Consider the following 9,399-nt stretch of genomic DNA (forward strand, 5'->3'; position numbering starts at 1 on the left):
AGGGAAGGGAAGGGAAGGGAAGGGAAGGGAAGGGAAGGGAAGGGAAGGGAAGGGAAGGGAGGGGAAGGAAGAGGAGGGGACGGGAGGGGTGTGGAGGGGAGGGGAGGGGAGGCGAGGGGAGGGGTGGGAAGGGAAGGGAAGAGAAGGGAAGGGAAGGGAAGGGAGGGAGGGAGGGAGGGAGGGAGGGAGGGAGGAAGAGAGAGGGAGGGAGGAAGAAAGGAAGGAGGAAAGAGAAGAAAGAAAGAAAGAAAGAAAGAAAGAAAGAAAGAAAGAAAGAAAGAAAGAAAGAAAGAAATTGAGAACTGATTTCATGCACTTTTGTCCTGAAATGCCAGATCATATCTACTTAGTTTTCCTGCCTTTAGGTTGGGTCCTTAGCCTCACTGTAACATTCAAGGTGTGTGTGTGTGTGTGTGTGTGTGTGTGTGTGTGTGTGTGTGTGTGTGCATGCAAATATGCCTACATAGACACACAGATACAAATAATTAGATGGTCTGTCTTCATTATTCAAAGAGTCCATGTTAGTGACATTGTCTGCTGATAAAATTTATATGGGGCTCTCTACCCCTTCCCTTTGGCCAAAGCCACTTCTTTCTGTGCAATGCCAGCTGCATCCCTGAGACACGATGGTGAAGGTTGGAGTGAACAGATTTGGCCGTTTTGGCCACCTCATGACCAGGGCTACCTTTAACTCTGGCAAAGTGGAAATTGTGGTCATCAGTGACCTTTTATTGACTTCAAAACCATGTTCTACACGCTCCAGTATGATTCCGCCCATAACAAGTTCAATGGTACAGTCAAGGCCGAGAATGGGAAGCTCATCATTAACAGGAAATCCATCTCAGTCTTCCAGGATGATATTCTGCCAACATCAAATAGGGTTAGGCTGATGCCGAGTACGTTGTGCAGTCCACTGGGGTCTTCACCATCATGGACAAGGCTGGGGCCCACTTGAAGAGTGGTGCCAAATGGGTCATCAGCTCCACCCCCTCTGCCGACACCCCCGATTGTGATGAGTGTGACCCACAAGAAGTACAACTTCCTCAAGATTGTGAGCAATTCCTCCTGCACCACCAACTGCTTGGCCCCCATATCACCCAAGGTCATCAATGACAACAGCATCATAGAGGGGCTCATGACCAACCATCCACACCATCACTAACATCCAAAAGAGCGTGGATGGCCCCTCTGGGAAACTGTGGCATTATGGCACAGGGATGGCACCGAATATCATCCCAGCTGCCACTGGCATGCCAAGGCCTTGGGCAAGGTCCTGGAACTGAAGGGGAAGCTGATGTCTTGTCCTTCCATGTTCCCAGTCCCAATGTGTCCATCACGGATCTGACCTGCCTCCTAGAGAAAGCTGCCAAATATGACAATATCAAAAAAATGTGAAACAGGCTTCACAGGGCCCCTTCATGTAGCCCAGGGCATCCTGGGCTACACCGAGGACCAGGTAGTCTCCTGTGACTTTAACAGTGACACCCACTCCTCCACCTTCAATACTGGGGCTGGCATCACTCTCAATGACCACTTTGATAAGCTCACTTTCTGGTATGACAATGAGTTTGGCTACAACAATAGGGTGGTCCACATGACCTCCACGGAATAAGCACTTCCTCCCTTCCCACCCCCCACAGCACAACCAGTCCTGGTGAGAGCACTAAGAGGAATAGAGAAGCCCTCTGTTACTGGGGAGGCCTTGCCCCCCACTCATCCAATACAGGAGAATCTCCTGACCTCACGTTTCCTTCCCAGACCCCTTGAAGAAGGGGAAGGGCTTAGGGAACTCCACCCTGTCATGTACCATCAATAAAGTACACGTTCACCACCAAAACAATTTATTTGGAACCCCAAAATTAATACTCACAGTGCTTTTACAACCTGCTGTTTACCAGCTCAGGGTGAAGGACTTGAGTTGCATGTTCCTGGCTAAGGATGAACAAGAAAACTCTGCCTTCCTGGCTCAGCTCAGTCTATGAACAAACATCCATTTCACTATCCGTTTAGTGCCACTTTTTTCCCCTTGCATTTTTGTCCTTTTTGGTGGTGGATTTGCTCTTTTAAACTGGCCCCCAGTACAGCACTGAAGTGCATTTTAGTGTTCCTTAACTCGAGAGGCTGGTCTGTGCCTTAGGGGGAAAAAAAATGTATGTTTTGGATAAGCTTCATTCAGGCATGAGTTACAGTGCTGCTGGCCATGAGTTCCATGTTAGTGAATCAACAATATGTATTAGATAAGATGTCTTTAAAAAGAAACATACATAAAGCAAAGTTATATATATTGATCGATCCTCAAAAATATCGGGACCTGAGCTCAGCTATAGAAACTTAATACTGTATTTTCTTCAGAAGCTGTGAATCAGTGTTCATTAATTCACTGTTTGTGACAATTTGGTGTAATACAACTATAATAAATAACCAGATGGACTGTATATGTGTTTGTGAGTATTTCTATATGTGTGTTGATCAGTATCTATATGTGTGCATATTTCCAGTGGTTTTGTAAAAGCAATTTGAACCGGTTCTCTTTGTTGGTTTATTTTTCTAAAGCAACCATCAAATGCACTTTCCCCACTGTGACATAGTCAATCTCTAGGATGTGACTGAAGGAAGCAGAAATGATAGTGAGTAAGAGAGGCAATGATCAAGCTGCAGACTAGCTAAGTCAGAGAATCACCTCCCTGTGCGATACTCCCAGGTCCCAGCTGAGAGCCACACCTAAGAAGACCTTGGGCTCAGTCAGCAGCACCTGCTATGCCTGTTGTGCTCCTACACAGCTGCCCCAGAAGCTGGACACCGCAGGTCAAGGGTCAGAGTATGTCCCGTCAGCAGGCAGGCTGGTGGTGAGAAGCTGCTGGCCTCAGCCATGAAGTCCTTTCTTCACAAATGTAACCAATACACAAATAATTTCAGTTATTTTGTCTTGAGCCCTGGTCACCTAGTTTTGTATGATTATGCAGGCGATGTCTGGCACATAGTAGAAATGCAAGATGTAGGAACAAATAAACATCTTCACATAAATAGTCACTCTCTCTCGAAATATAATTCTGGACAATCTGGCTGACTCCTAATGACAGCTTTATTATCCTTATGAATATTTTCTTTTCTTCCTGTCAGAGAAACACATCTTCACATCCACAACAAAAGCCACTGGGTTGAGACGATTTGATTCAGTGCTGTTGATCTATTGAAATTGCTGGAGGAAACAGTGGTGCCCCAACAGAAAGATCCATGTTCAGGCAGCAGGCTGCTTGGTGGGGTCCAGCCTCAGTTTGGCCCATCCTGCACCCACGCCTTCCTATTGGTACCCCCATCCACAATCAGTTGGCTGCCTCTCCTCTCCATATATTTAGCTGGCAATCCAGTCCACACAAGCCACAACTGGTTAGTAATCCAGTCTACACAGCTGGAAATCAGTCCCCACACCTGGCTGGCATCCCAATGCACACAGCTGGTACTCGGGTTTCTACATCAGTCTGACACTTCAGTTCTCACAGCTGGATGATACTCTAGTCTTCACAGCTGGAACCCAGTCCCCACACCTGATTGGCACCCCAATGCACAACAGCTGGCACTCGAGTGCACAGACCTGCCTGTCACCTCACTCCTGACAGCTGGCATCCCAGCCCACATCATGGGTGACCCAACCCACATAGCTGGCCAGAAGCCAAGGCTGGCAGCCACACCACCCAACTGGTGCCCCAGAATTGGCACCGAATGGGAATTGTACCAGCCTGGTTGCTGAATCTCACTGTTGCCTACATTTGACGATGGAGTCTGGACAGGCATCTGAACACACTTCAAACGACAATCTTATTCTCCCCAAACAAAACAAGTATCAGTTAGATGAAAGGGGGTTTAGCTAAGACACCTCACAAAGTTTCCTAGCCAGAGGAGTTTAAGAAAAAAAAACACACAAAGGATCTCAAAGAACCTCTTCTTTAGAAGATTTCTAGAGAGGAAAGCACTTACTGATTTCTCAGGAGTGAATCCCGCTCTACTCTGGGGCTTGAGGGGCACCTCTGACCTGCATTGGGAAGAAGGGCGGGGAAATCATGGCCCTACAATGTAGCAGTTTGAATCCAGGAGCGGGAGAATCAAAACCACGTCCCAGACAACCTGCAGAGCAAAGGCTGACTGCAGTTTATTACAGTGACAGGGACTTGGGGACGCCAAGGTGCCCAAAATCACACTAAGGCACACGAAGGCGCCTCACATCAAAGAACACCAGAGCTCTGCAGAGTACAACTGGTGACAATTCACTAGAGTCCACCCTGCTGGGCCAGAAGCATGGGACAGATACAGCAGATTACAGCAGTAGAGTGAGGGGGCTCGTGAGGAGAGGGACAGCTCAGTGGCCCTAGAGAGCGCTGAGACAGTAAACTGCAGCTTCTTTTAGCAGTTCCTCCCTACATCAGGGGCCCCATGCTGCATGGAGCCTGGGCCATGTGTGCCTCGAGGTGCCATACCCTGTGAATAAAGCCTTCATTGGGGGGGGACAAAAGCCACTGATGTAGACCATGAAGGATGGAGGAGAGGGCAATGCCAAAGAGAAAAAGACTGACAACAAAATTGGATATGTCAGGGTAAATGCTGCACAGACAATTACCACAGAGGAAGGGAAGTAAATAGGGAGATCTGCAGGAAGAAGGTCAAGGAAATCCTCATAGGAGGATGCTGGAGCGAAGACCTGAAGGGATGAGAGAGTCACCCATAAGTACGTGGTAAAGTATTCCAGGCAGAGGAAATGGCAAGTGCAAAGGCCCTAAGGCAGAGGTGTCTTGGGTATTTGAGGACCAGTGGAGACAGAAGGCAATTGTACAGAATGGATTATAGGTTGACCTATTGAATGGGCCTGCCTGTACCTCTCTTTCCACATCTCTATGAATGTGCCTTCTCCAGGCACCCCAGGACCAGGAGGCCCCAAGCTATGATTTCCACCACCTTCTGAACCCCTGGGCTGGAGCGATAGCACAGCAGTAGGGCGTTTGCCTTGCACGCAGCCAACATGACCGACTCGAGTTCGATTCCTCCACCCCTCTCGGAGAGACTGGCAAGCTACCGAGAGTATTTCGCCTACACGGCAGAGCCTGGCAAGCTACCTGTGACATATTCGATATGCCAAACACAGTAACAACAAAGTCTCACAATGGAGACGTTACTGGGCCCACTCGAGAAAATCGATGAACAACGGGAGGACAGTGTCTGAGCCCCTAGCATCTTTTTCTCTCTGACAGGGAAAGGCATCAAGTGAAAGGTAAAAGAGGCTGACTGGGAGACCAGAGCAGGGCAACACAGAATAGGGGAGAATGGGGGTCAGTCTGAGAAGACAGGACACTAGCAATTCTCATGTTCTCCAGATAGGACTCATGGGAAGGAGGTAACAGCATAGACAAGGCTAGAAAGGCGGTTGCTCAGGGTCCCCCTTCCCCAGGGAGTCATCTTGGCTGGGGCAGATGTGAGGAGCATCTTGGCCCTTAACAGTGGATGATCCTCTCTGCCCAGGCCACACCAGAAGAAGGCAACATGGATTTCACAGGGATGGGCCCACAAAGGTCAGAGACTCGGCTAAGCCCCAAACCACAGTGGTTCCCTGCTTTGTTCCTCCCATGCCTTGCCCAGATGCCTTCCCAGCTTACTCAAGGGTTGTATATTTTGCAGGCATCAACACCCACCCATAATGTAGAGCCTGGTGAGGTGGGCTCCAGGCCTTGGCTTTCCTAGAAACTGGAGAATGGGCTGGCATTTCCTGGGATTTGACATGCTGGTATTTAAAAGTGCCCAAGAACAGGGAGGTCCAAACCTTGGGGCATTCTAAGAGGGAAGATGTCCCAACAAAAGTCAGGGACCTCATCTGGAATTCTGAATTCTTCACCCCCATCCCCCTCACTCAAAATGGTTCTCCCTCTAATATGCAACTAGAAACCTGGGTTGTACCCGTAGACTGAGACCCAGGAAGCATTGAAAAGAGAGAGTGGGGCAGTGAGGAGAAAGTATGACGGAGAAGAGGAGAATCAATAAAGGGGAAAGAAAGACAGAGACATGATGGGGAGGGACAGAGGCAGGAACTGAACAATAGATTCAGAAAGGGAAGAAACCAGACAGATGGAGAAGATATAGACTAATTCTGAGTTTTAGCATGAGACCCAAATACAGCTTGCTCTGACATAGGGACCCCCCCCATCTATTCACAGAGACCACAGGAACAGGGGAGCCCAGCCAAGGGCCCCAGGTAGGACCTTGTGGAGTGGGATCTTTCATCTCAGTCTGCTATCAGCAAATGCAGGTGGGTCCCAGGACATCCTCCCCAACCAGGCCTGGTCTGAGACCTTTACTCTGACCCATGCACTGATGCTCTGGGACCACACACACACACACACACACACACACACTCACACAAACTCACACACTCACACACACATATACTCACATACTCACACACAAACACACTGACACATATTCATACACACATACACACGCACTCACAAACACACATTCACACACATACACAAACACACACACTCACATACACACACAAACACACAATCTCATATACACTCATACACACACACACAGGGCCTGATGCTCTGGGCAGCCCCCACACAGACCACACCAAGATGTGCTGTCAGCAAGGAAGCTTAAAATAGCAACAAAGCCAACTCAAGTCCGTTTCTGAAAATCAGGCACTGACAAGCCTAAAATACTCTTCTCTCAAAGACGTTTTTGTTGGTGGTGGTAAATTGCAAATAATTATTGTGCTTACTGTTGAGTTCTAATAACTATATAAATACATATAATATATATTCCAGTTAGCTTTTTTCATCTTTACATCTTTTAATGAGCATTGTATTTTCAATGGATATTAACCTGGAGTCAGTTGGGTCATAGAGTAGGGTCCCACAGAGGGATGAACACATATTCATTTCCAGAAGGTTCCAATGGTTAGAATTATTCAAGCTCACTTCCAGCACAACTTGGATCTCCAGCTGCATAAAGCCATACATTCTTTTTTTTATTTTGGTATTTTGGGAGGTTGTTTTGACTTTGCTCAGATTGACTCCTGACTCTGCTCAGGGATCACTCCTGGTGCTAAGGTAACCATGAGGTGCTGGGGATCCAACCTGAATAGGCTTCTTGCAAAGCCTTGTCCACTGTTCTATCTCTCCAGCCTAACACATTCTGAACTTAAGATAAAACTTGTAATTAAAGGGTGATACACACTGATAGCGATAGCACATCGGTAGGGCATTTGCCTTGCGCGCAGCCGGCCCAACCCAGCCGGGTTCGATTCCTCCACCCCTCTTGGAGAGTCCGGCAAACTACCAAGAGTATCTCGCCTGCAGGGCAAAGCCTGGCAAGCTACCCCTGTCATATTCGATATTCCAAACACAGTAACAACAAGTCTCACAATGGAGACGTTACTGGGCCCACTCGAGCAAATTGATGAACAATGGGAGGACAGTGCTACAGTGCTACACACTGATAGTAAAGACAGTCTTTAAAAGAAATAAACTGAACTTGAGTTGATTTTATTCTATCCTTCTATTTAACCATGTGAAACTTTGAGTATAAATTTTTAAAGCATTAAATCCAAATGCAAGTTGCAAGGTATACTATATTTAGAAAGTGCATGTTTTCGCACACATGTAAACTGTTTCATGAATTTGGAGATATTTAATGGTGAAATGAGCTTTTTTAAATTACTGCCTGTTTCATAATAAAGTATGACTCAAGAAAGCAAAAATTGCAGTGATATCATTTATAATTGGAAGAAACCAATAAATGGGTATGTTTTTTTTTCCTTTCCCTTTTCCCCCAGGCATACAATTATAATGAAAAAGTATTAATCCATTTCTTTTTAAATTTATCCTACTATACTATTTTATTCCCTTTTTACATTTTTTTACTGGCCTGATGATACCTATGCAGTTCAAGAGCAGATCATTTTTAGCGAGATTTCTTTTTAGCCATGATAATTATTATTGGAGTCACTTCATGATTAGTACCGAAAATAGATACATTGAATAGAGAAGGGAGATTAAAGATTGATCTATTGCTATTGCATCTATTTCCCAGATATCAAAATGCCCATTGCCCCTGCTCAGATCTGATTTGCCTAGAGAGATGCCTATCCAGCTACGTGCCAACCTCAGGTCCAGTGATGTGCCCACAGTGTCCCTGTTCATGGCATCTCATTCATCCTAATGCTCGAGGCAAATATCTCATTTTACTGCCCTCCCTCAGCCAACCAAGGTCCTGAAGCTCTGCACTCAGTGCACCCAAAAGCCAGCCCATCCCCTTCCCCTCACTTCCCCCACGAGGCCTGCTCTCTAGTACCTCTAGTCCCAACCTGTGGTAGCCTCCACACTGCTCTTGTCCCTACTGGTCCCTTCTCCTCAAAACAGAGAATGCTCCTTAAAACTATGTGGCCGGGGGCTGGAGCAATAGCACAGTGGGTAGAGCGTTTGCCTTGCACGCAGCCAACCTGGGTTCGATTCCCAGCATCCCACATGGTCCCCTGAGCACTGCCAGAGGTAATTCCTGAGTGCAGAGCCGGGAGTAAACCCTGTGCATTACCAGGTGTGACCAAAAAAAGAAAAACTGTTTAGCTAGTGAGGACACTCCCCTGCTTAAAACCCACTGATGGTTTCTCATTATACTTCAAGTAACTTCCAAGTCCCAAACATTTGCAACATAGGGCCTTGTCTGTAGACCTGCTTATCCTGGTCTCCAGACCATTGGCTCTGTTTCTGCTCTCTGGCCGGCCCTGTCTCTCCCCACAGAGAATTTGTACTGTTTCCTCTGCCTGCCAGGCTCTTCTCACAGATTTTAGCAGGAATAGCTTCTTCCATTTAATAGGTCCCCTTCAGAAAGCCCTTCCCTGTCCATCCCACCTCACTTCATTCCCCAGTCCATCCTTTGTTCTTCAGCTTTGCTTTGTAATCTTCATTTAATCTGATGTTAAAGTTATTTTTTAAATTTGTACTCTAATTTAATTGAGGGCAAGGGCTTTGTTTTGTAGGAAGGCCCAGACTCTATCAATATGCCTTAAACATAATAAGTGCTCAGTAAATATTTTTGATTGGATTAATCTACCAAATCCTAAAATTATCCCTGGACCTAGCCATCTTCCAGAACTGAGAACTACCTGAAAATCTATAAAATGCAAGGATCTGAGGTTGTATGGTCCTTAATTTTTCCAACTTTGTGTCACACTCTCCTTTTATACACTCTTCCCAAGATCTATTTCAGCCAATGATCCACCATTCTTTATTTTTTTAGTTTTGCCACTGTTTTTAAATTTCCATGTTTGTTCACATTAATTGGTTACATTCAATATTTCAACACCAATCCCACCACCATTACACCCTCCCACCACCATTATTTTGAATTTTC

At 46.4% G+C, this 9,399-nt stretch overlaps 1 pseudogene; it reads left to right on the forward strand.

Moving 5' to 3' along the window:
* The first annotated feature begins 626 nt into the window (after positions 1 to 626).
* On the forward strand, positions 627 to 1,612 carry LOC130031928 (glyceraldehyde-3-phosphate dehydrogenase-like; annotated as a pseudogene).
* The last annotated feature ends 7,787 nt before the right edge of the window (positions 1,613 to 9,399 follow it).

This window comes from Sorex fumeus, unplaced genomic scaffold (assembly GCF_029834395.1).
Source record: "Sorex fumeus unplaced genomic scaffold, SorFum_2.1 ptg000047l, whole genome shotgun sequence".
Lineage (NCBI taxonomy): Eukaryota > Metazoa > Chordata > Mammalia > Eulipotyphla > Soricidae > Sorex > Sorex fumeus.